Here is a 26655-nt window from a genome sequence, read left to right as displayed (position 1 = left end):
TTTCTTATATTAAAGTTGGTGCTAATGGTAAAGAATCCACCTGCCAATGCAGAAGACACAAGAGATGCAGGTTCCATCCCTGGGTCGAGAAGATCCCCTGGAGAAGAGCATGGTAACCCACTCCAGTATTCTTGCCCAGAGAATTCCATGGACCAAGGAGCCTAGCGGGCTACAGTCCATAGGCCTGCAAAGAGTTGGACTCAGCTGAAGTAACTTCACACACCTAGTTGATTTACAATATTGTGTTAAGTTTCTGCTGTACAGCAAAGTGATTACATATATACAGTACAGTTATACAGATATATAATTTTTTCTATTCTTTTTCATTATGATTTCTCACAGAATATTGAATACAGTTCCCTGTGCTATACAGTAGGACCTTGTTGTTTATCCAATCTAGGTATAATAGTTTGCATCTGCTAACCCCAAACTTCCAATCCATCCCTCCCCCAGCTCCCCTTCCCTCTGGCAACCACAAGCCTATTCTCTGTGTCTGTGGGTCTGCTTCTGTTTCTAGGTAAGTTCATTTGTGCTATATATATAATATACTTTTTTAAGTTACATTCAGCGAGCCCTATTTATTTCCCATCTTCAGCCTCTAGTCCTCACCTAGAATGCGGTCTTTTGCTCAGAAATGTAATTTCTAGTAATGAGCTGAAATTTCTGCTCCCCTAGGAAATCCACCAACACCCCAACTCTCGGTGAGCATGACCCCCTCTATGGTAGGAGCCTGCCTTTTCTTCTGTTGTGCCTGAAGACGACTTGACAAGTCAGAAACCAAAACGGATTTCTGGAAGCTCCAAACCAACCAAGAAAAAAGCCAGACACCCCCAGCGGCAGATGGTTTAGTTTTACAGTTTTTATTTATTTTCTCTGCACACCAGGAGAGGTTAGCAGATCTACTGGATGTCTCTGCTTTAGAAAATGTCTGGCAGTGTGGCATTCACACGGGGCGAAATGTCACATCTTTTGTCCCAGCTTTCCAGGGGATGCTCTATCAGGAGAATTTTATCAGTGCAATTAACACAAAGGCCCCCTTCTATCTTAAAAACACAGGCCTCAGAAAACTGTAAGATGAACTAGCCATTGTTTCTGCACTGCACAAAAACTCCCCCTCCCCCCAGTCCTCAACCCATTTATAGGGTTTTATTAAGGCTCATGGGTGCCCCTGACTTATTTATTTAGGAAACACTGTTATTGTCTTAATGTAAACAGAACTCAAGATCAGTTGACAGTCGGAATGGAGCAGCAGAAAGGTTTTTCAAAGGCGCCTCCTTGGAAAGGGGTCCCTGCATTCAGGCCCGGTTCCTGTATCATACTGCCAGCACTGTTCACAAAATAAACAAATGTTTGTTTTACAACATGGCAAAGGGGGCTCCCATTCAACGCTGGCCAGATATGAAAACAAACTTTCACATATAAGGGCTTTTGATACACATGACTTACTTGGATGACAAGGGGCTCGGCTGGGGAGTGCTTAAAGCTTATTAATATTGCACAAAAGACTTTTGTTTATCATTTCGCCGGACTGCCTGGGAATCACAAGACTCAAGCCGCCACCCGGCTGGTGTCCTAGCATTTCAGCAGCCGTAACGTGTGGAGATTGCGAAAGCACTACTGATTTGGAGCCAAAAACAAACTCTCCGCAGACCCAGGTGAAAGAACTCCGAGCTGCTGGCGTCTGAGAACCAGAGTTGGAATTTCAGCGAGTGAAGTGACAAGAGCTCCCCCTACAGGTGAAAAAGTGAACACCTTGCACCTTCCTGTTTGGAGGGGGTAAAAACTTCCTTCCAGGAAAAGTGAAATCTAGAGCCTGCCTAATTTAGGAATATTTCCCCTTCTGTTCAAAAGGCCTGGTTCTCCAGCAGCCCTGAGGGTCTTCTTTTAAGCTGACCATTTGCATTCCTGGAATGTCTTAAGAGATGTTAGCTCTCTGAGCAGAAATGTAAGTGTATGAGGGTGAAAACTCAGGATCAAAACACCAATTCTTTTTTTTTTAATTGGAGGATAATCGCTTTATAATATTGGGTTGGTTTCTGCCATACATCAACATGAATCAGCCTTAGGTATACATATGTCCCCTCCCTCTTGAACCTCCCTCTTAAACCTCCCTCCCACCTCCCACTCCATCCCACCCCTCTAGGTTGTCACAGAGCACCAGGTTTGAGATCCCTGTGTCAAACAGCAAATTCCCACTGACCATCTATTTTACATATGGTAAAAAAAGAAAAAATCAGTTCTTTAGGCACAGGTCTGTTTAGCTGGGAAGGGAACTGTGTAAATCTGACACAACCACCCTGCTTTAGGCCCATTCTGCTAAAACAGAGGCCACCAGTCACATGTGGCTACTGTTCACTTAAATATGGCCAGCTTAAACTGAGATAGGCTGCAAAACAATGTCACATATCTTGGCAATTTCCTACACTCATCACCTGCTGAAATGATAATATGTGGATTATACTGGGTTAAACAAGATCTATTAATTTCACCTATTTCTTTTCATATTTTATAATGTGGCTACTAAAAAATTTTAAATTAAATACACATCTTATGCATTACACTGTATTTCTATTGTGGCATATTATAGAATTACTTCAGGCTTATAAAATAATAATAAATTTTGACTCTATGAAATTAGCAGTCTGTGCTGGGTGAGCTGATTTTTTTTTCTTGAGTACATTTATTCAACCCAGAGACCCTGAATCTCCTACTACTTGCTACCCTGCAATTTTAAGTTTGTTATATTTAAAGTCTCAACAAAAGGAAAGTAAAGTCTTCAGTTTGGGTTAAATTCATATATAGTGAGAAAAGTTTTCAAAAGTAAGGATATATTGTCTCTATACAAACTCCTTCCTTCTTCTGGCCATAATTTATGTGTATTTAACTATAAATTATTCCAAGAGGAAGAAATTTCTTCTACCATAACAGTCTTGCAAAACTGTTTTCAAATCATTAGACAGCAAATATTTGTTTAATACCCCCCCCATAACTGGCAACCTCACCCACCTAATCAATCCTACATGTAAGCAATATTTGGGATATGTGAAGTATATGTGATTATGTGAGTAATATGTGATCCTAAATAAGGTTGGACCAAACTCACCATCACGTTTATATGAAACTACTCAAAAGTCACTTACAGTGGGCAATGCTGTTGCCCTAATTTATGAGTTCGATTTCAATGATACCAGCAGCTGCCTTTGATAAATGCACTCAGATTTGGCCCACGGTTACCAAACCACACATAAAAGGAAAACCAGAAGAGAATATTTGGCCTTACCAGGTCTACTGCCTTAGATTTGTTCTAGGTTATTTTAGTCTCAGGAATGTGCCAAGATCCCACTGGAAGTTTAACTACCTCAGTGATGAGACAGCAATTTAGGAATTATAGAAATCTTTCTGAAATCGTTCCCTGAAATTTTTCCTTGAAACAAAGTCAAAGTGGAAAGAGCACTACAGAGCCCCTAGTAAACAGTCAAGAGGACACTGCTATAGCGAGTGGACCGAGGCCGTATCCCCTAGTCTTCCGAACCTTGCCAGCGCAGTGTCACTGAGCCAAACGTGGGTGAGATTAGCTAAGTGAATTGCAGCTACCATCTTTGAGATTACAGATGAAGTTGCCAAGGAAAAGAAATTCAGACAAACAAGGATTTCAGTTACAAGTCAGAACAAATATAGGCTTCTGTGGAATAGCTAGCTACACAGAGAAAAATTTGGAGTGGTACCCAAGACCCTCATCATTCTCCCACAGACAGAAATGATGACTCTGGGGAAGAGAGGCTGCAGTCCTACCACCTGAACTGGGCGTCTGGGCTATGGTATTTGGAGGGCACTAGAAGGGGACAGGATATTCACTGAAAATATTTACTGGCATGATTTTCCATCTGACCTTCCTATTCTGGCGCGGCTGCCAGCACTTTATAATCCCAGCATTGTGTTCACAAGCAACTCCTCTGCTCATTAGCAGAAGCTGGGTCCAACTTTGCTCTTGTAGGGGCTTGTGAATCAGCATGGACTGACAGACAGTGTTTCCAGGAGCTAGCAGCAAAGAAACAAGGGCACTACTCACTGGGGGGAACGCACATGTATCAGTTAGGAATGACACTGGCTGCTAGTAGCAGAGTCTGGAAGCAGTAGTGATTAAATAAATTCACTTCCTACTCATGTGAAAGAAGTCAAGAACAAAACCGTCTGGGATTGCATGGCAGGGCTGTGGTGTAAGGCTCCCTCTGGGTTTAGGCTCCATCATCTTAAGATGCAGTTCCCATCTTCAAGGTTGCCCTATGATCAAAGATGGCTTTGGAGAGGCTCCAGTGGTCACATTCATATCCAAACATGGAGTGGGAAAAATGAAGGGGGAGGAAAGAAAAAAACGAAGATGAGATATGTATCAGCTGTTTTTCCCTTCTCAAGGAGCTTCCCTGAAAGTCTCAGGGAATAACATTTTTTAGGATTTTCATTTTTGGTATGGACCATTTTTAAAGTCTTTATTGAATTTGTTGCAATACTGCTTCTGTTTTCTGTTTTGGATTTTTGGCTGTGAGGTATGTGGGATCTTAACTCCCTGAGCTGGTGTCAAACCTGCACTCCCTGCATTGGAAGGCGAAGTCCCAACCACTGGACCTCCCGGGAAGTCTCCAACAACTTCTTAATCTAATTGCTAACTTCTAGCTGCAAGGGAGGCTGAGTGCTCACATAAAATCTATTTTCTTTAACCAAAGTACAGGAGAAAATAAACTGAATGTCAGATAGGTAACTACCTGATCTCCAAGTTGTTTCAGAAGCAAGCAAAGATAACTCTAAAGGAGAATTAGATGCTGCCTGAAATGTTTATTTCAGCCTTGGTGACCAAACCAACAATAGGCATCATAATCTCTGGGCCACAGTGTACTTTCATGATTTCTGCCTTCTGTCGGATCCTGGAATTAATTTTCTTAAAATTGTTTGCAACTTGTGCCAGTTCTCCATAAAATTCTTTGATATGAAGGACATCATTTCTGGGCCCACATCGCTGTCAATACCTACAACAGTCAACATTTCATCTGTGGACTTGATAGAGAAAAAAGTTTAGCCCTATCATTAGGTTAAGATTCTTCTGAATTACTATGAGGAAAATAACACAGATAAAGAGGGGAAAAACTATTGCACAAATTGCCGTGTATCAATACAAATACCCAAAGTCACATGAAAAATGGTTCATCTAACCAGGTGATGTAAACTCTGATTAGTCACCAGTACCTGAACATATTGAATGAAAGAGGCTGTTTGTTTGTAGGGTCCTGGAGAGCAGGAAAATGCTAAATGCAAAGAGGTGTCTAATGATAACTCTGGGATGATAATAATGAAGATATTAATGATGATGATGATAAACAGAATAATTAATTACTTTAACTCTTCATTTGCAGGCACAGTCCCACAGAGTAAAATCTCTTCCATTTCTACTGATGTGTTCAACTTCTACTACACTTCAGAGTTTATAAGCAAATCTATGATCTCATTTGTGCCTCAAAATTCAGAAGTAGGAGGGACAGGTATTGTCATCAGTGTTTTCAAATTGATAGGAGAGAAGCTCAAAAATACCAAGTGTTGGCACAGTGAAGAGGCAGAAGTTCAGTTCAGTCATTCAGTTGTATCCAACTCTTTGTGACCCCATGGACTGCAGTACACCAGGCTTCCCTGTCTATCACCAACTCCTGGAGTTTGCTCAAACTCATGTCCATCACATCGGTGATGCCATCCAACCATCTCATCCTCTGTCATCCCCTTCTTCTCCTGCCTTCCATCTTTCCCAGCATCAGGGTCTTTTCCAATGAGTCGGTTCTTTGCATCAGGTGGCCAAAGTACTGGAGCTTCAGTTTCAGCATCAGTCCTTCCAGTGAACAGTCAGGACTGATCTCCTTTAAGATTGACTGGTTGGATCTCCTTGCAGTCCAAGGGATTCTCAAGTGTCTTATCCAACACCACAGTTCAAAAGCATCAGTTCTTTGGTACTCAGCTTTCTTTATAGTCCAACTCTCACATCCATACATGACTACTGGAAAAACCATAGCTTTGACTAGATGGACCTTTGTTGGTAAAGTAATGTCTGAAACAGAAGAGGCACAAAATCAGCATCAAAACCCCACCCTGGCCCCTGCATTGGAACTCTCAATTATACTTCTCTAGCAGAATATTTATAAACTTTAGACAGCTTTACTGAAGGCTGAGGTTATTGCTTGAAGATTTTAAGGTCTTTAAAGGCAAGATCTGTGTCTTATTTATCATGAACTTTGTACACACTAGGCTAGACACTCAATTAATGTTTATTAAAGATAATGATGTACTAGCCAGCTTGCAATGAGTTCAGCAACATGTACTGCTAGCATAAGAGAGGACTGAAAAATGGGGCAATCTTGACCTTTTCTACCAAGAATACAAGGACAATGGCTTTATCTTTGGCTTGATGGAGGGAAAGGGGAGGATGATGTGTGATCAAAATTTGACCTCACTTTTTTGGAGTTGCTTTGTCTGTAAAGAAGGTGATGCAAACTCTGTGATATCTCTTGCGCCACAACTTCATAATTCTAACTATCACTTGAACATTTCTGAGAAAAGATCCAAGTGAATGTTAGAGACGTGAGGTTTACAGGTCAATCTCTTCTCTCTTGGATCTTTTTTAAAGAACTGCAAGTCTCATTTAGATCATCCACTCTTCCTCCTCTCAATAAGTTACACCCCAGCCAGTCCCTATTCTCCCAGTGTCAACACAATCATTAAAAATGAAGACAGCTATACCCCAGTAAGAAGTACTACAAATATACATACGCTTCAGAGGTTGCTCTCTCAGGCCCTGCTTCCGCCTATACCCTTTATTCCTGAGCCTCTGCCATCATTAAAACTACAACAAAAATTTCCAAAGTTAGAATCTTTTAAATCCAGCCCCCTGTAAATCCTTCTCCCAAATCTGAGCAAACTAGTTCTACAAAACCTCAGATTCCTAATCCCAATGCTCAGTCCAGCCCATTGAATCATGCAACATTTATAATATGATAAAATCTTGACTTCAGTTTTCCCTGCTTCAGTAATAGTCAACCCAACCCAATGAAGGCTTCACAAAGCATTCCATACTCTGAGTCATGTTTTGGCTGGTGGCCTATGGGAATCTCCTTTCAGAGAAAAAAAAAAAAAAAAGAGTGGAGCAGTCAACCTAATGAGTTCCACCATTCTTCATACTAATGCCAAAATAAATCACCAGTTTTCAGAAGTCCCATTTACACCCCAATTAAGATAGCTCTGTATGATAGTTGGAGATTATGGTGGCGATGGTGATATTGATGATAATGGTGATTACAGCATATTTTGAACACGGTCTGCACTGTCCTGAATGCTGCAAGTGCCTTTTCTCGTTTAATCTTAACAACCATCTCCAGTGGTCTTATTAACCACAACAGTTTCCTCATTTGACCAGTGAGGAAACTGATATTTAAGTTGTCCATTGCTCCACAGTTGAAAATTAGTTCAAACCCAGGTCTCTAAGATTCTAGAGCCTCTGCACATTGATTACCCTGCTTTTTGGTGATTAGAAGCAACAGTGTCTCCAGGAGTCATGTCCAGAGTCAGGGGTTATGTAGAAGACCCTCAGCCATGAGACCGGCAAAGAAAGGACAGATCAGAAGTTACCTCCCCTTCTCCCCCAAAAAAGACATAAACAGGGTGATGCCATTGAGACCAGATTTTATTCTTAGGCCAGATTAAACCCTGGAAAATCTGTTTAAATTGAAGACATTGCTCTCTAAATTTTTTACAACCAAATTTAAGAATGCCATCATTTAGAGAATTTCCACAGTTTGGGAATACTAAAATAGTAACAATCAATTTCCTTTCTTTTACCACCTGTGGACCTCATGGGGTAAGGGGCAGATGGTAAATTTGGGGGGAAGCGGATCTATTTTGAATGCTTATTTACAAGGCTACATTCATGCCATCTACCAAACACCATCTGCTGGGCTATTTCTTCCATGAAAACTAGAGCATTTTGTTCCATAGCAAATAAAAGTGAGACCAGAATTCTATCAGCATGCTGTGTTTGGGAGAGCACCAACACTTTTCAAAACTAGCTTTAATCCTTCTCCAAGCCCAGTGCAAAGAAGGCTCCCCCAAGAACAGTAACCCAGTCAACACATTCATTCATTCATTCGCAAACTCATTTTGAAAGAAAGCTGGCCCCGTGCGGGCCAGCCAAATGTGGAAAGTTAATTTTACAACATGAACTGTTTTCACCCTGGGCCAAGAGACAAGTATAGGCACCACATGACCTGGGTGTGATTTAGGAGCATCTCGGGACTCCGAAACATGAGGGTATTTCAGCAAGGAGCCCCTACCTTTTCTCCTGGCCCCTCCTCCCCATCCACTAAAGCTCCCAAAGAATGTCTTTCATGTTTGCTGTATTCACTTCAGGATGACATGCTCCTGCGGGCCGGTCCTTGAATTCTCGGCTCATTGCACCAGAATCAAGGGAAGTCAAGTTGAATCTTTCAAACTGGGAGCCAGCAGTGAGGAAGAACATCAGCAACGAGGCAGGAAAATCCACTCCATCTACGTGTTTGAAACTCCAAGTCCTGTTTGTTATTCTTAAGAGATGGAAGGTCCTGTATTTTCCAGCGAAGTGCATTGGGTCAGGAATCAGATCTCAATTTTACTTCCAGCGCCGTCACTGACAGGCTGTGCGGATCTGGACAAGCCATGTAATCTCTTAGGACCCCTGATTTGCTCATCTGTTAAATAAGGAGAGGGTGCCATAAGAAATACTTCACAGTAGTACTAGAGCCTGTATAGTTAGCTGTAAGTGAAGAAGCAAAATCTCCATAGAGTGAGTGAGGATGAAGAGGGGTAGCCCAGGAACCAGGATACCTCAAAGAAGTTCTACAGCAAATTTCATGTGGAACCTACAGGGAAGCCCCAGGAAACCACAATGGGATGTAGATCAGCATGAGTCAAGTTGCCTACTTCCTTGTTTTGTGGCTACTCTGACAGTGTGGGAAACAAGTCTATGGAAATCACGCAGTGCAATCAATGACCAAGGGCACGGACATGTGGAGACAGAGGGGGACGGGAGGGTGGAAGGAATTAAGGAGGTAAGGATTGACATTTATATACTACCATGTGTAAAGTAGCTAGCTAGTGGGAACTTGCTTTAAAGCACAGGAAGCTCAGCAAGGTGATGAGCTCATCTGTGATGACTTAGAGGGGTGGGGATTGGGAGGTCCAAGAGGGAGGGGATATATGTATACATATAGTTGATTCACTTCATTGTATAGCAGAAATTAATACGACATTGTAAAGCAATTAAACTCCAATTTAAAAAAAAAGAACACAGTGTTTGGAAAGCTTCTGGACCTGGATTGTGTCCTTTGCTGTTTCGAGCCTCATCCTCTGCATCTGTAAACTGGGATGATAACTAAGTCTACTGGTACACTTGCAGCAACTCGCAAAAGCCAATTTTTAAATTTTCTGGAATTTCACCAGCTGGCTAAGGTCACACTGGAAGTTTGAAGTAGGCTATAGGAATATTTACAATAGAAATTAGTTACTGCTATAAATCTGGGCAGCCCCCCAAAGCTGGTTGGGGAACACTCATCCACATACTACTATCCACCTGTTGGTGTAGCTGAAAGGACTAAGGGCAGATGATGCCTACAAAGTATCTAGCACCATCTTTTGGTGCGCGGCCAGAATTGAGACTCAGCGTAGTCCTTAGCAACTCGGGGCACCGTCTCTCTTGTCTTCTCTCTCTCTCTTCGCTTGCCCCCAGATCTCATGCTTATCTCTGGAAACCCAGAGAGGGAGGCCCTTCAATAAAAGCTTTTCTCCTTCATTCTTTGCAATTGTTTTTGGTCTCTTGTTCAACAGACCTGAACTGAGTTCCTACATTGGGCCCAGCTTGGTACCTGGCACTGCGGATACCAACATGATTGAGCACAATCTGACCTTGGCCTTGTGATGTTCACAGGCCCTTTGGTGGACAGGATGCATCTGAGTCTAGGAGAGGTACCTTTTATGAACAAGATAGAAATCAGAGGAAGGCACAGTCATTCCCAACACTGTCAACTCTCCTGGTACCTGAGATCCCCAGACCTTTGAAACCTTTAGGGTAACTTCAGCTACAAAATGCAACCACCTTCTCTAAGATGACACAATTATTAGGACTACAGGACACTCAGCTCGCTTTCCTGCTTTCCCTGCCCTAATGGCAATCACCCTCCGATTGGCAACATCCTTCCCCACTGGCTACGATGGTTGCTTGCATGCGGCCTGGAAACCAGAAATGTGGAACATCGAGCCTGGCCCCTTGCCAAATTTCTACAGGGCATTAGTAACAAACTGGTGAAGCTCATTAAAAAAAGAGAGAGAAACCTATAACCATTAAAAGTCCATTAAGCAGCCTGTCATTTTGTAGAGCTAAATAGCCCACAGTAATCAAAAGCATATGAACCCCAGCTGGGATACCTAGTGAATTGTTTCGATTTAGGGGAGAATTCATCAAGAAAGATTGTTCTTGGGATTGGGTTGATTTTTCTCCTTCAGATGCTGGCCCCACGTTCCATTATAATTAAAGTGATTGATGCACCTCCCAGACAGAGGTGAGCAGTGACCACCAGAGCCAAAACATCTGCTCCTTGCAAGCAAACAGCTAATATGGAACTTCAGTCAAAAGGCACGTAACCTGAGGTTACCCTTCCACTGTCAATTAGGTATGGCACAGTCAACTCTTTGCTGTCCGGCTGGGTTACCTCTCAGTTATCTGTGAAATGTTTCTTTCCAATCATAGAAGGACTTTTACCCACACCCAGATTATGGTCAAGAAAGAACCCACTGTGAGGCCAGTCCGCTCACAATCCCCAAAGTAGAAGATGTATAATCCACCCATTAGTTAGTGAAATATCTTGCTGTCAATGGATGGACACTTTTTAATTTGGGGATGGATGTGGGTTTGTTCCTTCACATCGACCACAATGCTCCCCTCTTCCGTTGCCACTTCCTCTTGCCTGTGTGGTATGGCCCTGCCATGCCACGGACATTAGCACCTCCATAGGTCCACATGCCACGGGCAGAGCGAAAACTCAGAACGACAGTTTATGGTGACAGGGGATGGGTTCTTGCGTCCGTCCGCCATCACTGACTCTATGTAAAGTCTTCTAAGAGCAATCACATGTTTCTGGCTCTGACATCATCATGGTGAGACAGGAGAGAAAATGAATGATTCAACATGGGTTGAGGAGGCCATTGTAGGAGTTACTTCTTCACGTTGATCTCCTGCACCATGACACTAGGTGAAAGCAAAGTGTTCATAGAAAATGAAAGAATGAAGATGTTCGGATTCAATATAAAGTCTACTAGGAGCCACAACTCTTGAGCTCATGTGCTGAACCGCTGAGTCCCTGTGCCCTAGAGCCTGTGCACCACAACAAGAGAAGCCACCTCGATGAGAAGTTCGCCTACCGCAACTGGAGAATAGCCCCTGCTCACTGCAGCTAGAGACAGCCTTCACGCAGCAACAAAGATCCAGGACAGCTAAAAAGATAAAAACAGAAATATGATGGTTTTAAAAAGAACAAAAACTTTTCCCCCAAGTCAAGAGTTTGATTTTTAAATGTGTATATATATACATATATATATATAGATGTGTATATATATATATATATGCACACACACACACATATATATGTGGGATTAATAGATACACATTACTGTACAGAAAATAGATAAGTAACAAGGACCTACTGTATAGCACAGGGAACTATATGCAACATCTTCCAATACCTATAATGAAAAGGAATTTGAAAAAGAACATTATATAGACATATTTATATATCTGAATCACTTTGTTGTACACCTGAAATTAACACAACATTGTAAATCAACTATACTTCAGTAAAAATAAATATATATATATATATATATTTCTAAAAGTCATAGTATATTCAACACTCTTCCCTCATCCCTTCACCGTCAAATACTTGTCCTCTAGTAATTTTGGAACACTACTTATTTGTATTGACTTTTTGAGACCCTTGTACTGTTAAATGTGTTCTTGTGTCCATCCCCCAACATCGACTCTACAGGTCTCAAGGGCAGGGATGTCTTCTTTTCCTCTGTACCTCCCATTGCATCTTCTTACAAGAACCCTTGCAAGTCACAGTCCCTCACTAAATATTGATGGAGTGATCTTTCAGGGTTGCCAGGCTCAGCATTCCAATCTCTCAGAAACTGCCTTCCAATTCACCAAGCACTTAATGAGCCCCCGTGCTACCCACACAAGTTCATTTGCCTTGGGAATAAAAACAGATCAATGCCCCCGTTATGCACTGAATCTGCTTAAATACACATCACAGATTTACGTACATATGATGTGCATGAAGGCGACTGCCTCCAGCCTCCTCTCACCCTCCTCATGCCATTCTGTGAAACATTCAGGACCTGGCTGCCCTCCCGTTTCCACTAAGACACCATCACAGAACACCCGGTGCAGCCCAGCAATCTCTCCCTCTGAATCTTTTCAGTTTTAGTAACTAATTGTTAACACTCATAGCTCTCGAAACTGCCTTGAATTGACTTAGTTAAAGCTGTTATTTAACTCCTTGGGTTATGAAAATGTTCCCCCAGTAAACTCTTTGAGGGCAACGATTGTAGTTTGTCCTTATCTATTCTCACAAACCAAGTAGAGGACCAGACACTCAGTGAGTGGCATAAAAAAGTGAGCAAGAAAATCAGGGAATGACAGTGCGCATGGGTACCCAGATGGGGCCAAGTGGAATGGGGTAAGAAGAAGAGTAGGAGGACTGAGTCTTGATGAAATGTGAGGCACTCTGTTAGTACAGGTCAGTGAAACACGGCCTTCTCCCATCACTCTGTTTCAGGGAACCTGGGGAGACGTGGCCTATGGCTGGACAGAGGGAGTCTCTGACCCTTATGTTCTTTCCTCCTTGGATGTCTAATAGTGAAGGAAAAATAAACACATAAAAGGCCATAAATCCTCCTGCAAAAATAAAGGCTCTTTCTTAATGCCTGATAGCTAATGACTTAAGTTAAATTCCAGACGTTCACAAAGAACGGTAAGACCTCTTCCACCTCTTGGCTCTCTTGACCTCCACCCTTTCCAGAGTCAGGAAACTCACTAAGCTTCTCTTTGTTGATGGACATCTGTAAGCAATGCCTATAGCCATATTAAGGGGCTTTAAAACAATCACATACTTTAAAATCAACTTGAGAACTGTCCTGGGAACCAGGACCCAGGTCCTCCTCCTCAGAGTATTTTCTCCCAAATCCACAGCTGGGACTGAAAGATGCTTTTCTCTGGAGCAACTTGTTACTTGTTGAGAACAGGCACATTGAGTGTGTCCGTGGCACTTAGGATCACCTGATCTAAGAGAGACAAAGCATCTACCTCTCTCTTGATCTGTTGCTGGCCCAGGACTTCCTAGGAGGGAGGACATTCATTAGCATCCCCTCTACTATCCAAAGTCCTCACTCTCCTGTGTCTTTCTCCCTGCAGGCGACCTGGCAGCTTAGGACAGCGACGAAAACCCAAGAGCCATGAGGTAGCTGCTCCTGATTTTCGCTCTGCTCCTGGCTAGCTGAGTGACTCCAGCTCTCTGAACCATTTTATAATCTGGGAGATGAAGACATCCCACTAGATCATCTCGACATCCTGCCCAGCCTGACTTCTGCCTTCCTCCATATTCAGCTTGCTACTCTTCCCCTGAAGTTGACTCACTACCCCCCTCCATTCCCACCTCTGTGTCCAGCAACACATGAGGCTGCCTCCTTTGCAACACCCACGACTTCTATCATCTTCTCCAAGGTAATTTCAACCTCTGCCTCTCACTCGAGTATTTTCAGTCATCCCTCTCATTAATTTCTTCGCTTCTGACTATCCATAGGCTCCAATTCTTTCTAATCTAAAAACCAAACAAGCATTCTTCTGTGGTCGAATGAACCTGTAATTCTCTTGAACTTTTCACCATCAAATTTCTCCACTGAATGTTCTGTACTAAGATCTCCGTCTAGGTCCTTATCCAGGCCCTCCTCAGTCCTTTCCAATGTGGCATCCTCTTCTCATCACTCTACCCTCCTGGGACTAACTAGTGGTTGCTCCATCCTCAGGAATGTTCTCCCAAGACCACACAATTATAGATCCCATCCATAGGAGAAGGTCGTGCAGTGAGGATGAACAGGCAAATGATAAATGAAGATGCTGCTCCAGAGGAGAACAGATAAAGGAGTGGAGGAAGCAGGGCAAAGTGAAAAAAGAAGCCAAACAAAGTCTCAGAGGGAAGTTCTACAGTATAAATTATACCTCAGGGTTGTCCTGACTTATGACAAGGTAGCTGGGCTTTCACACTCTCCAGCTGGCAGTCATGAGCTAAGGGCTCGGATAGGAGATGTTATTGTTTGTGGTGGTGGTGGTGGTGTTCAGTCCCTAAGTCAAACCCAACTCTTTGCAACCCTGTGAACTGTAGCACACCAGGGCCCTCTGTCCTGCACTCCCAGTGTTTGCTCAAATTCATGTTCATTGAGTTGGTGATGCTATCTAACCATCTCATTCTCTGCCACCAGCTTCTCCTCTTGCCTTCAAACTTTCCCAGAATCAGAGTCTTTTCCAATAAGTCAGTTCTTCTCATCAGGTGACCAAAGTACTAGAGCTTCATCCTTTGCAACAATCTTTCCAATGAACATTCAGGGTTGATTTCCATTAGGACTGACTAGTTTGATCTCCTTGCAGTCCAAAGGACTCTCAAGAGCCTTCAACAGCAACACAGTTTGAAAGCATCAACTCTCTGGCAATCAGCCTTCTTTATGAACTAACTCTCCCATCGATACACGACTACTGGAAAAACCATAGATTTGACTATGTGGACCTTTGTTGGCAAAGTGCTGTTTCTGCCTTTTAATATGCTGTCTAGGTTTGCTTTCCTTAAAAGGAACAAGTGACTTTTAATTTCATAGCTACAGTCGCCATCCACAGTGATTTTGGAGCCCAAGAAAATAAGATCCGTCACTGCTACCACTTTTTCTCCTATTTGCTATGAAGTAATGGGATGGGATGCCATGATATTATGTTAAATTTCAAGCCAGCTCTTTCACTCTCCTCTTTCACCCTCATCAAGAGGTTTTTAAGTTCTTCACTTTCTGCCATTAAAGTGGTATCATCTACATATCTGAGGTTCTTGATATTTCTCCCAGTAATCTTGATTCCAGTTTGTGATTCATCTGGCCCAGCATTTCACATGATGTACTCTGTATAGAAGTTAAATAAGCAGGGTGACAAGAGGCAGCCTTCATGGACTCCTTTCCAATTTGGAACCAGTCAGGTTCTAACAGTTTCCTCTTGACCTGCATACAGGTTACTCAAGAGACAGGTAAGGTGGTTTGGTACAACCATCTCTTTAAGAATATTCCACAGTTTGTTGTGATCAAAACAGTCAAAAGTTTTAGCATAGTCAATGAAGCAAAAGTAGATGTTTTTCTGGAACTCCCTTTCTTTCTCCATGATCCTACAAATGCTGGCAATTTTATCTCTGGTTCTTCTGCCCCTTTGAAACCCACCTTATACATCTGGAAGTTCTTGGTTCATATAGTACTGAAGTCATGCGAGTCTGCCTTGATCCAAGAACCTAACATTCCAGGTTCCTATGTAACATTATTCTTTACAGCATTGGACTCTATTTTCACTACCAGACACATTCACAGCTAAGCATCATTTCCGTTTTGGCCTAGCCACTTCATCTTTCTGGAGCTATTAATAATTGCCCTTCATTCCTCCCCAGTAGCTCACTGGACACCTTCCAACCTAGGGGGCTCGTCTTCCAACATCATATTGTTTTTGCCTTTTCATACTGTTCATGGGGTCCTCACGGCAAGGGTACAAGAGTGGTTTGCCATCCCCTTCTTCAGCGGACCACGCTTTGTCAGAACTCTTCACTATGACCTAAACATCTTAGGTGGCCCTGCCCGACCTGGCTCATAGTTTCCTTGAGTTCCACAAGTCCCTTCACCACAGCAAGGTTGTGATCCATCAAGGGGCAGGTGGGAGGTAAGAGACGGTCATTCCAGGCATTTGCTTCTTTCTGAGCTTGCCAGCAAAGTCACACCAGTATCCTGAAAGTGATCCTCACAAGAAGAGTCACAGGGGCCAGCGGTTGGAGCCAAAAGCGCGTCAGGACTGAGGAGGGACACCTAGAGACACTGAAGGAGACCCAAAGGACACCCAGGGACCCACTACTACACGCCTTTCACCCTTCTCGTCCTCTCCCAGTGTAGAACATGCTCCTTTTTGGAAGTTCTCTCCTTGGTCTTCTGCATGGAGTGCATCTGTGTCCTGCTCTCCTGTTCATTCCTTTTCTTCCTGCCTCAACCCCATTCCCCTCCCAGCTGTCCCATCTCTTTCTTTTTGTCACTTAGTGACCTCATTTACCTTTATAGCATCGATGACCACATCTAAAGTCTCTCAATCCTGATTTCCAACTCCGTCAAGAGTGCCTACTCAAATGCCCACCCAATCACTCCAAAATCTAGAATCAGAACACATGACTTTGTAGTTCAAATTCCACAAAGCCACTGATATAAAGTTGATATTCATATGGTTATTGCTATACCAACCAATATCAAGACTTCATAAAATGTATGTTCACTTTTAACGTTAACAATTTTGCTTTTCAATATTTTTTGAACAATATGTAAATGACCTTTAAAAGAAATGTATTACCCTGTTGAACCCACTCACAATTTTAAACAGTGCACTTCTATTTCCCATCCTGCGATAAACTGAAAACAACCATCAACAAGCAGGTAAACTGCATTTTGTAGCTTATTAATACAATTAGATGTCATAGCATCTGAGAGGAAAACTTCAGTGTGCCTTAACATGCCATTTTACAAATTGCTCTCATCATTCCTACAAGCTTCATTATTAAGCCTTAAAATTCTAACATTTATAAAGTACACAGAACCTTATAAAGGCCCCATTTTATAAACCACTTCCGTGTGTGAGAGGACCCAGCACACACACCTCTCCTTGAAAGTGGAAGTGTTAGTCACTTAGGCATGTCCAACTCTTTGCAACCCCCTAGACTGTAGCCCACCATGCTGCACTATCCATGGAATTCTGTAGGCAAGAACACTGGAGTGGGTTACCATTCCCTTCTCCAAGGGATCTTCCCAACCCAGGGATCAAACCCAAGTCTCCCACATTGCAAGCAGATTCTTTACCATCTGAGCCACCAGGGAAGCCCACCTCCTTCCCAAACACCAGCTCTGCTCTCAGGCTTTGATTTTTCAGGGCAAGGGCTCTGGCCACTCTGATCTGAAGAACACCCAGGATGGAAAATGACTTTGATAACTAAGCTACTTCATTTGTGTTGATCAAGTATAATAGAAGATTGTGCTAAAAACACTGGGAGCTGAGACAAGTGTCCCTTGTTCAGAAATTCATCCAGTCATTTATTGCCCACCTTCTCCCCAGAAGACATCCCAAGGAAAGGAGCATGGCAGGGAGGGGCTGGTACACAGCTTTCTTCCACCAGAGGTAAGGTTCAAGCGCAGGAGAACAGTACAGTCCCAGGTGAGGCCCATGAACTGATGCTGGCTACACACTATCTGTTCCTATCTTAGTAGAGAAAGCAAGAGAAAGCATTTAGACATGTGTATAGCAACTTGACATTGTCAGGACACCCAAGCACATGATCTTATCTTCTACAAATTATCAGTCTGCAACTGACAGAAAAAAGAATTTAATAGCCCTTTGCCACAAATCGTTTGAGAAGCACTGCCTGAGAGAGAACAGTATATAATTCAGTGCGACTTTCATACACACAAGATGGTCAAGATGGTGCCCACGAGGCAAAACTTGGACTTCCTGTGTTTTGACTCCCTTTCTGTCTACAGGAAGCTGATGCAGTGAATCGGAGCTAACAAGACCAAAGGTCCAAGTCCTCTCTCCAACCCCATTCCTTCACTGGTATGTTGAGAGAAGTGTGTCCCTTTGCACTGGTTCATAATCTGGCAAAGACAAGGAAACCAAAGCAAGGAAGAATGAGAAGGAGATTCCTCAGAAGACCCAGCCTCATTATGGACATATATTGGACTAAGGGTGAGTAAGTTACCCTTAGTAACTTCAAATCGAAAAGTCTGCTCATTGCTAGCACAGAGACAATAATCTCTGTCACAACCCCCCTCAGGGGACATAATGCTGCCTCAAGCTGTAATATTTTAACCTATTGACCTTCCTTCATCAGAGCAGATTTTATGTTTCAGGAGTGACTTTTTCTTTCGGACTTGTCACCTAGTTTATTCTGGGACCAAATTCTGACAGGATACCTTCATCCTTCAGGGGTAAAAGTGAACTTTAAAATATCCATTTATCCATGGACTACAGAAGAGGTAGTCCTAGGGAAGAGGCGCCAGGAGCTGAGAGGTACCGAACAGATTAATAAGAGCTGAAGATCACAGGAACAATGAAAACCAGCCAGGAATTTGCATACGCCCCCAACACAAACAGGAGGAAGAGATGAGAATGGGTCGTTTAAGCCAGAAAGCAGAAGTTAGCACCTGTTAATGACCAGTTTGTTGGCTCACAAGCTGTTAACACTCAGACAAACTGGTCGTTAAATGTGGTCATTACTTATTTCAATGCAAAATTTATTAGAGCCCCCATTGGAAGATTTAATGGAAGGGCAGCTCTCGCCCTCCACACCTGCTATACCCCGAAGAGGCTGGGGACCAGCTCCTAGCTGCTATGTCTGGATTAAAAAAAATAAGTAAGTAATAATAATAATAGTGGTCATTCTGTCACATCAATTACCGATTTCCTTCAGCAATCAGAATGTTAGATGTGTCCTAATTCACAGCTGGATACCTGATAAGGACCACTTGAGTCTTCATTACTTTGTAGAACCATTACGGTTAAGTGCACATGAGCTACGTTCTTTACAAGCCCGCTGCATGACTGACTGTCATTAGGTAGAGTTTCGATTAAGTTCAGAACATTTTTTTTCATCTTTTCAGCCTTTTTTCAGATTACAAAAAATAAAGTAAGGAGAGAGGGCTGAGGATTCACAGTGACACAAAGTTACGGAACAGAAGCAGGTTGCAGGAGAGATGTCATTAGCATTTTTTTCTGCCTCAGGCTGTCCCCAGGGTGATGACAGAAAGGGGGCCACCTGGAACCTTGAGGACCAGAAATTCTCAAAGAAGATCTTTTTCCACCGCAGCACCTAAATCTACAGTCAGTTGTGGATTATGTAAAATAATGTCTGTTGGGGGAGAAATTAAATTTTGGGAGCCTCAGACAACTCCAGTTAACAACTCATATTTTTTATTGAGGGCAAAGTTGGCTAGAAGGGCACTCTGAGCATCTCAGAGAGCAGTCAACAGTGCACTAAAAAGCTGGCCTCTTTTCCTCACATCCCTCTCACACTGTTGCTGGCACTGGCACTGGGGTTGCCAGATCTAGTCAATAAAAATCCAGGGTGCCCAGTTAAATTTGTATTTCTGATAAACATTGAATGATTTTTTTAGCATCAGTGTGTTCTGTGTAATATTTGAGTCATATTTATGCTGAAATAGCATTCATTGTTTCATTGAAGTGCTCATTTCACCAGGCATTCTGTATTTTATCTGGCCACCCTTATAGAGGACACTTGGCTTTTAGAGAAAAGGAAATGTTTCAGAATTAGAAGTTCTTCAAACCGGTGGATCACATAAATCACTTGGAAAATTAGGTGAAGATTGTGCTCTGGGAATGTTTTACTGAAGGCTTTGAAGATGATGATTTTGATGATTATGATGACGATGGACTAGTTAGGGAAAGCAGTGTTCTACAATATATCTACATGACTCCTAAAATTAAGGAGAGACTGGAGAGTTAATTGGTGAAGTAAGCACTGACAAAGCTTGGCCTCCTAAGGCCTGACAAAGCCCTACTCATTAATCAAAGTTCCTGAGTTCCCACCAGGAGCAGGGAATATGCCCTGGGGGAACTAAAATCCAGTAGAGAGAAGAGACCAGGATTTGGAAGACAGACATTAACAGAGAGTCATCTACATGCCAGGTACCACAGTGGTTCTTCTACAGCCAGGATCTCATTTAATCCTCACAGTAGCCCATTTTTATGTAGGTACCACTATCTGTAGGCATTTGTTGGTAGTGGCTCAGACGGTAAAGCGTCTGTCTATGATGCGGGAGACACGGGTTCAATCCCTGGGTTGGGAAGATCCCTTGGAGAAGGAAATGTCAATCCACTCCAGTACTATTGCCTGGAAAATCCCATGGACAGAGGAGCCTGGTAGGCTATAGTCCATGGGGTTGCAAAGAATCAGACACGACTGAGCAACTTCACGTTCATGTTCACCACTATCCTACTTCTGCAGGTGAGGATATTGAGGCTCTAACAGTTTAACTTACCCATGATGAGAACATTAGCAAGTGCCTTGTACTACAAGTGAATGCTATCCAATAAGGACCAAGTGAGTGGAATGAATTAAGTACAAGAGACAAGCATCTTGATACTGAGTTCTCTGGCACTTCCTGTTGCTGTGGCTAAGTTGCTTCAGTCGTGTTCAACTCTGTGCGACCCCATAGACAGCCTCCCACCAGGCTCCCCCGTCCCTGGGATTCTCCAGGCAAGAACACCGGAGCAGGTTGCCATTTCCTTCTCCAATGCATGAAAGTGAAAAGTGAAAGTGGAGTCGCTCAGTCGTTTCTGACTCTTCGTGACGCCATGGACTGCAGCCCACCAGGCTCCTCCACCCATGGGATTTTCCAGGCAAGAACACTGGAGTGGGGTGCCATTGCCTTCTCCGCTGGTACTTCCTACCTACCCTTAGAACTTGGGGCAAATGACAACTTCTCTGTGTTTGCAAAGTTGCTGCTGCTTTGCAATTGCCATCATTGACGCTCAGAGGTAATAAATGAAGAGAATCTTTAAGCTTAAATATAAAAATACATTCACATCCTTAAAATATAAGAGGTGAAAACAATAACCTAATATTATTATAAGTGCTCTGCTACCAAACCATGAACTCCTTAAAGGGCAGAAAGCTATACTGTTCTTCACTTGGCCAACATTTGCACAGTATCCTACAAAAAGTAAACTCCAGGTGGCTGAGTGGTTGAGTGTATGAAAGGAAGGAAGACAACATGAGTGGATTAATGAATGGATAGATAGATAGATAAAGGGATCAATGGGTTCAAGACTAGATCTTCTGGCAATGATGACTGAGAAAATCTTCATGAAAAAGATGAGAATCAAGCTAAACTATTAAAGGTAAACCATATGACAATTTCATGGCTTTGTGCTTGCATAGTGCTCTCATTCTCTCTTATTTTTATAGATTAATTACATGATACCAGCCTTTTCAAAAAATATTCAAAACATATAGCTGATTAACACAATGCTATGCACCTTGTAGTTGCATACAAGTTTATCTCAAAAGATAAACTAATTTATTTAAAAATATTAGCAATTTCCTTTTTCTCATTGGGGAAAACAATGTGACTTACAGTATGCTTATATCCATAATATTCTTAAAGATAAAAACATATCAAAGCAAGTGGCCAGGAAGGAAAAGAAGAGTTGGTGCTTTTATTCTGTCCTTGAATTGCCTGGGTTTCAGAGATCAACTTGCTTATTGCCCTGGCTTCATTTAAAATAGAATCACTGGGCTAGTAAAATTTGAGAGGTGTATTTTAATTTGCTCCAGTCTGTGCAAATTCAAAGAAGAGAGTGTGAGAGATGATATGATAGGGATAGAAAAGAAGGACATGGGAAGGAGAAAGGCCAGATTGTAAATCAAGGGCCAGCAGGCAAAAGACATGAAAAAGAACCTGGCAAAATCAAAATAATCAAGAACTAAGAGGAAAAACCAAAGGTTCAGAAAAAGTGAAGAGAATTCAATTAATAATCATTTCAGAAGGCAGCAGAGGGTAGACAACCCTTGCAAGAGAATGAATAGGAGGGAGTAAAAATAAAGTGAACAGCTGCAGTTTTCTCTCAATACACAGCAGTCTCCACAGTCCCAAGCTCTTGACCTTTCTATGTGAAGGGCTCCTGAAAACATTGGCACAAGGCTGACTAGCCTTCCGAGGAGGCAGCTGAGCCCAAGGAGCTCTGAAGACACACTGGCCCACCCGGGTCGGAGACATCACCAACATGCTGGGCCCACTTTGTGAGCAGACAAAGTAGGTGGCAGCCTACCCTAGTGAATTTGAGGGTCCGGGCCCTGCACCCTAAAGAAAGAATTCCCTAACCTACTGTCTAACAACTGCAGTTCCACTATTACAGGTTTCTATTTCACCCAATTTCTTTTTCTCAATTACAGTGAAGATGCTCCTAACAAATAGAAATGAAAGGTACCAGCCATCCATGTGATCATGCATGCTGAGTCACTTCAGTCATGTCTGACTCTTTGCAACCATATGGACTATAGCCCACCAGGCTCCTCTGTCCATGGGATTCTCCAGGCAAGAATACTGGAATGGGTTGCCATGCCCTCCTCCAGGGGATCTTCCCAACCCGAGGATCAAACCTGTGTCTCCTAGGTCTCCTGCATTGGCAGGAGGGTTCTTTACCACTAGTGCCACCTGGGAAGCCCATCAGCCATCCGTACACATTGTGAATGAGTCCAAGAAAACGTTTTCTGAAGAAGCCTTGTTAATAAAACAGTTAAAGAGATGCTGAGCTCCAAGGTGCCTGGACAAGGGTCTAGCAGATCAAGGAGAGGGTTTGAGGCACTCAAACCTGCCAGGATCCTTTATCATTCTGCCTGGCTATCATCTGGTGCAAATGCCTCATCCTTAATGGGACCAAACCTGGTGGGTCTTGCTACTTGCTCCCATGATTTTGTCACTTGTGCTCCCTAAAAGAGAATTGTCCCCAAATGTCTCTCTGTTGGATATTTGGTGGCTATTTTGATTTAAAAATGCAAATGGGATTGAGAGGTAGACACAAGCTCTTGTTCAGTACAAAAACTAATTAAAATTCTCCTGAACTCATCTTACTAAAATGAGTATGTATCAAGAATGACAAACTATTGATCATTGTTAGTCCTGGGTAATGAGTCATGGGCACCTAGGGTATCATAATATTCTCTCCATTTTTGTATGTTTTTAAATCTCCATAATAAAAAAAGGAATAATAGTCATTTTTAAAACCATATTTCCACTGAATTAATTCTGCTGAATTAAAATAATGATTGAAGAGTAAACATTTGCATCTCTTAGATGTTTTACCCATTCCCATGCCAACACAAAGGCTTCCGTCATAGCTCAGTTGGTAAAGAATCTGCCTGCAACGCAAAAGACCTAGGTTCGATTCCTCAGTCAGGAAGACCCCCTGGAGAGGGAAATGGCAACCCATTCCAGTATTCTTGCCTGGAGAATCCTATGGTCAGAGAAGCCTGGCAGGCTACAATCCACAGGGCTGCAAGAATTGGGCATGACTTAGGGATTACACCACCACCGCCCCAACACAAAATGCCTCAATGATTGGAAATACTCAGTTGCTTCTACTTGTGGGGGAAATTTTGCTTTTCATTCTGATATCTTGATGGCTGGTGGAGGCTGCCTGAACTTTCATCCCTATTCTATCGGGGCCCTCGTCTTTTCTCCAACTTGTTCATGAACTTTGCCATCACCATCCTCAGATCTTCACTTTTAGCCTCTTATTACTAACTCAGTCCTGCACAACTTCCTCATCTCAACCTCTAGCCTTTGCTTCAGCTACTCTCATAAGATGTCAAGAATCTCTGTCTCAGATTCCCTGTTTCTTAGCTCTTTGATCTCCTGCTAAATATGCTTGTTCTCTTTTTTCTCCCCTCAATGGCTGGCTTACTCATCCTGCATGATTTATTAATGTTCTCATCTGGCTCAGTCTTATCACATGATAGCTGGCATTAATTAACCCTGTGGAGTCTTTGCCTTGTTAGACGCAAAAGGAAAAGGACTGCAGCATTGAAGCCTCATGTCAGAAAGAGAGTTTATTCTAATTTCTAAAAGACAGAACTCACAAGGAAACCACATCAACAGGATTCCTAAATTAGCACTCATGACTCCTTGGGGCATAAAGGGAAAACAGATTCACAAAATTCACACTCAGCAACAACAAAACCTTTGATAAGGATATTGTTATTTCTGTATTTCATTTGGAGTCTTCCACAAAGGGTGACTGCTTTGGGCTTAATGTGAAGGTCAAACTACAAAATAAAGATCAACTATAAAACCTCCACCTGGGATCCAGACCAGTTATCAGTGAGCAGGTGCCTGTCATAAAGGCCTCAAAGAACCAGGATCAGGTCTGATCCATTTATTAATAAAATTTCTGTGACATCAACACTTATCTTCACTCTAGTGGTTGGAGAGTAAGAGGACCTGCAAATTAAATAAAATAAGTCAATTCAGTAGTCTATTAGGGCAAAAAAAAAAAAAACAAGCAAGCAAAAACAACCCATCTCCATGCAGCAGCTGGAAGGATAAACTTGATATAAATACTCAAGAGAGGAAGAATGGAATCCCAAATGCCTCTTCCAGGGAGAAGATGAAATTAATCTGCTTCAACTTTCAGTATCTCTATGAATTCTTTTTTAAAAACTTTCACTCAGCATTTTGTTTGTGAGATTAGTCTATCGTGTTGCAGGTATGGTAGTTCATTTTCTAATTGCTATGTACTATTATAATTATGTGCAATTAAATATGTTATATTTATTATCTGTTGGGCTGTCCATGTCCATGTGGCTATTAGGAATAACAGTGCCCTGAAGAATCCTGTACATGTACGGGTACATGCCTATACATACCTATTCCTGTGGAGCAGACACCAAGGCCAAGGAGATCCGAAGTCACCTGATTAGGCACACATGCTCAGCTGTGGTAGACACTGCCTTTAATCATCTAACAACTGAGTAGACTCTGTTAACAATTATCCAGCATAATCCTGCATAATCCTGTTCTCCAAGCTTCAACACCTTCACTTTCCCTTATGCATACCTCTTCCTCCCAAGATTCTCACCTTAATTGCCCCCTTTCCTCTATACCCTGCATCTTTTAGTGACCTCTAACTGACCTTCTATTTCTTTAACCACATGGTGACTTCACATCAGAGCATCAGTCATGTTCTTGCATCTTCTGGCTCAGCATTCACCCCTGGATGTTCTTCCACTGATTAAAACATGTCTAATCAAACTCTTCCTCCTCCCTCTCTCTCACTCTTATCATTTATCTTTCAGACCTTCCTGGTTTGATTGTCCTTCTCCTGGCCATCTTGGCAGCCCAACTTCTAGGAAGAATTTGAATCATACCCATGACCCTGCTACAACAGACCTCAAAGGTGAAGTTCTCCTACAAAACAGTTCTGTTAGTTTATTTAAAACGGCTACCAAACTGAGAAACAGCAGAAAATGATTTTAATGTTTCCTATCTCTCAAATCACAAAGACACACCACTTATTGACTGGGGACCTAACCAACTGTCCTCACATTTCACTTTGTAAAGGAGCATTTATCTTTAAGAAGTGATGTCCAGAAAGAGAAAAGGCAGTTTATATAACATTTAAGAGCATGGTTTTGGATCAAATAGATCTAGGGTTCAAGTCTGGCTTTTGCTATCTTCTACCTGTGTGACCTTGGGTAACTTATTTCTCTCTCTGAGCCTTGGATTTCTCATCTACAAGACAGTATAACTATTGCTATCTTGACCATTTGCTGTGAAAATTAAATGAGGTCAAGAGACCTGGTACAGCACCCAACACTTCTATACTCATTAAGCTGTGGTTGGTGCCACTGTGTTGCCAATTCTCTACATGGGAACGCTGGATAAATTGCAACTCATTTTGTGTCCCAGAGAGGTTGCCCCTGGACAAGCAGCAATTTCAAAGTTCTAATTTCTTTTACTTTGCTCTCGGAATAGCTCAGAAGGGATGGATAGGAGGTGAAAAATGTTCTCGGGCTGGTCAATTTGAGGTATTTCATTTCACGAATCTGTCTGGAAACTGCCAGCTCATTTCATTGATCAATGGCCATCCCAGTGTTAGAGTTTAAGTTATTACCATCTTAAACTAAAGCTGAATGAGATCCTTAGGAGTCAGAAACTCCAAAAGTCTCTGGCGGAGGGACAGCTATGGTCCACAATCAGACTTCCATTCAACAGAGGTGCGATTTGCATGAGCGCTCGTCTCTCTTCTCTCCTGATGGAACTCTCTCCTCTGGCTCAGGGATGGTCTTTTACAGCTGCCTCAGATGGTACTTCTGCAGAGCTATCAGTGCCTACATCCGTAGCTAACCGTCTTGTCTTACCCTCTGAACACCCTGTCTTTTATTTATTTTTTAATTAATTTATTTATTTCGCTGAACCGGGTCTTAGTTGCAGCATGTGGGATCTAGCTCCCTATTCAGAGATCAAACCCAGGACCCTGTGCTGGAAGCTCAGAATCTTAGCCACTGATCCACCAGAGAAGTCCGCCCCCCCTCCCCCCCGTCTTTTAAAGTATAAGCCAATCCAAGCAGATACTGTCCATCAATCGATCAAACAAACACCAAGTATCTGCTAAGTACAGCACCTGGAATCTCACTACAGGAAAGCACAAAGTTTCTCTGATCGCAGAGCTCAGGTAACTAACAGCACAAGTGA

General features: G+C 42.5%; 1 long non-coding RNA gene across 4 annotated transcripts in view; it reads right to left on the bottom strand.

The window, feature by feature from the left end:
• Positions 1 to 7696: 7696 nt before the first annotated feature.
• The window catches only part of LOC132659577 (uncharacterized), a 90118-nt gene continuing 71159 nt past the window's right edge, over positions 7697 to 26655 (bottom strand). For 3 of the 4 annotated variants that reach the window (XR_009600138.1, XR_009600140.1, XR_009600139.1), the window contains exons 6-8: positions 11761 to 11799; positions 11479 to 11550; positions 7697 to 8753 (exon numbers count right to left, since the gene is read on the bottom strand). This is a non-coding gene — a long non-coding RNA (uncharacterized LOC132659577). Of the gene's footprint in view, positions 8754 to 11478; positions 11551 to 11760; positions 11800 to 16453; positions 16551 to 17489; positions 17645 to 26655 lie in introns of all 4 variants that reach the window. The other variant, XR_009600141.1, reaches the window with a different exon arrangement.

This window comes from Ovis aries, chromosome 3, assembly GCF_016772045.2.
Source record: "Ovis aries strain OAR_USU_Benz2616 breed Rambouillet chromosome 3, ARS-UI_Ramb_v3.0, whole genome shotgun sequence".
In the NCBI taxonomy this organism is placed as follows: Eukaryota; Metazoa; Chordata; class Mammalia; order Artiodactyla; family Bovidae; genus Ovis; species Ovis aries.
This window is presented reverse-complemented; position numbering and strand designations above follow the sequence as displayed.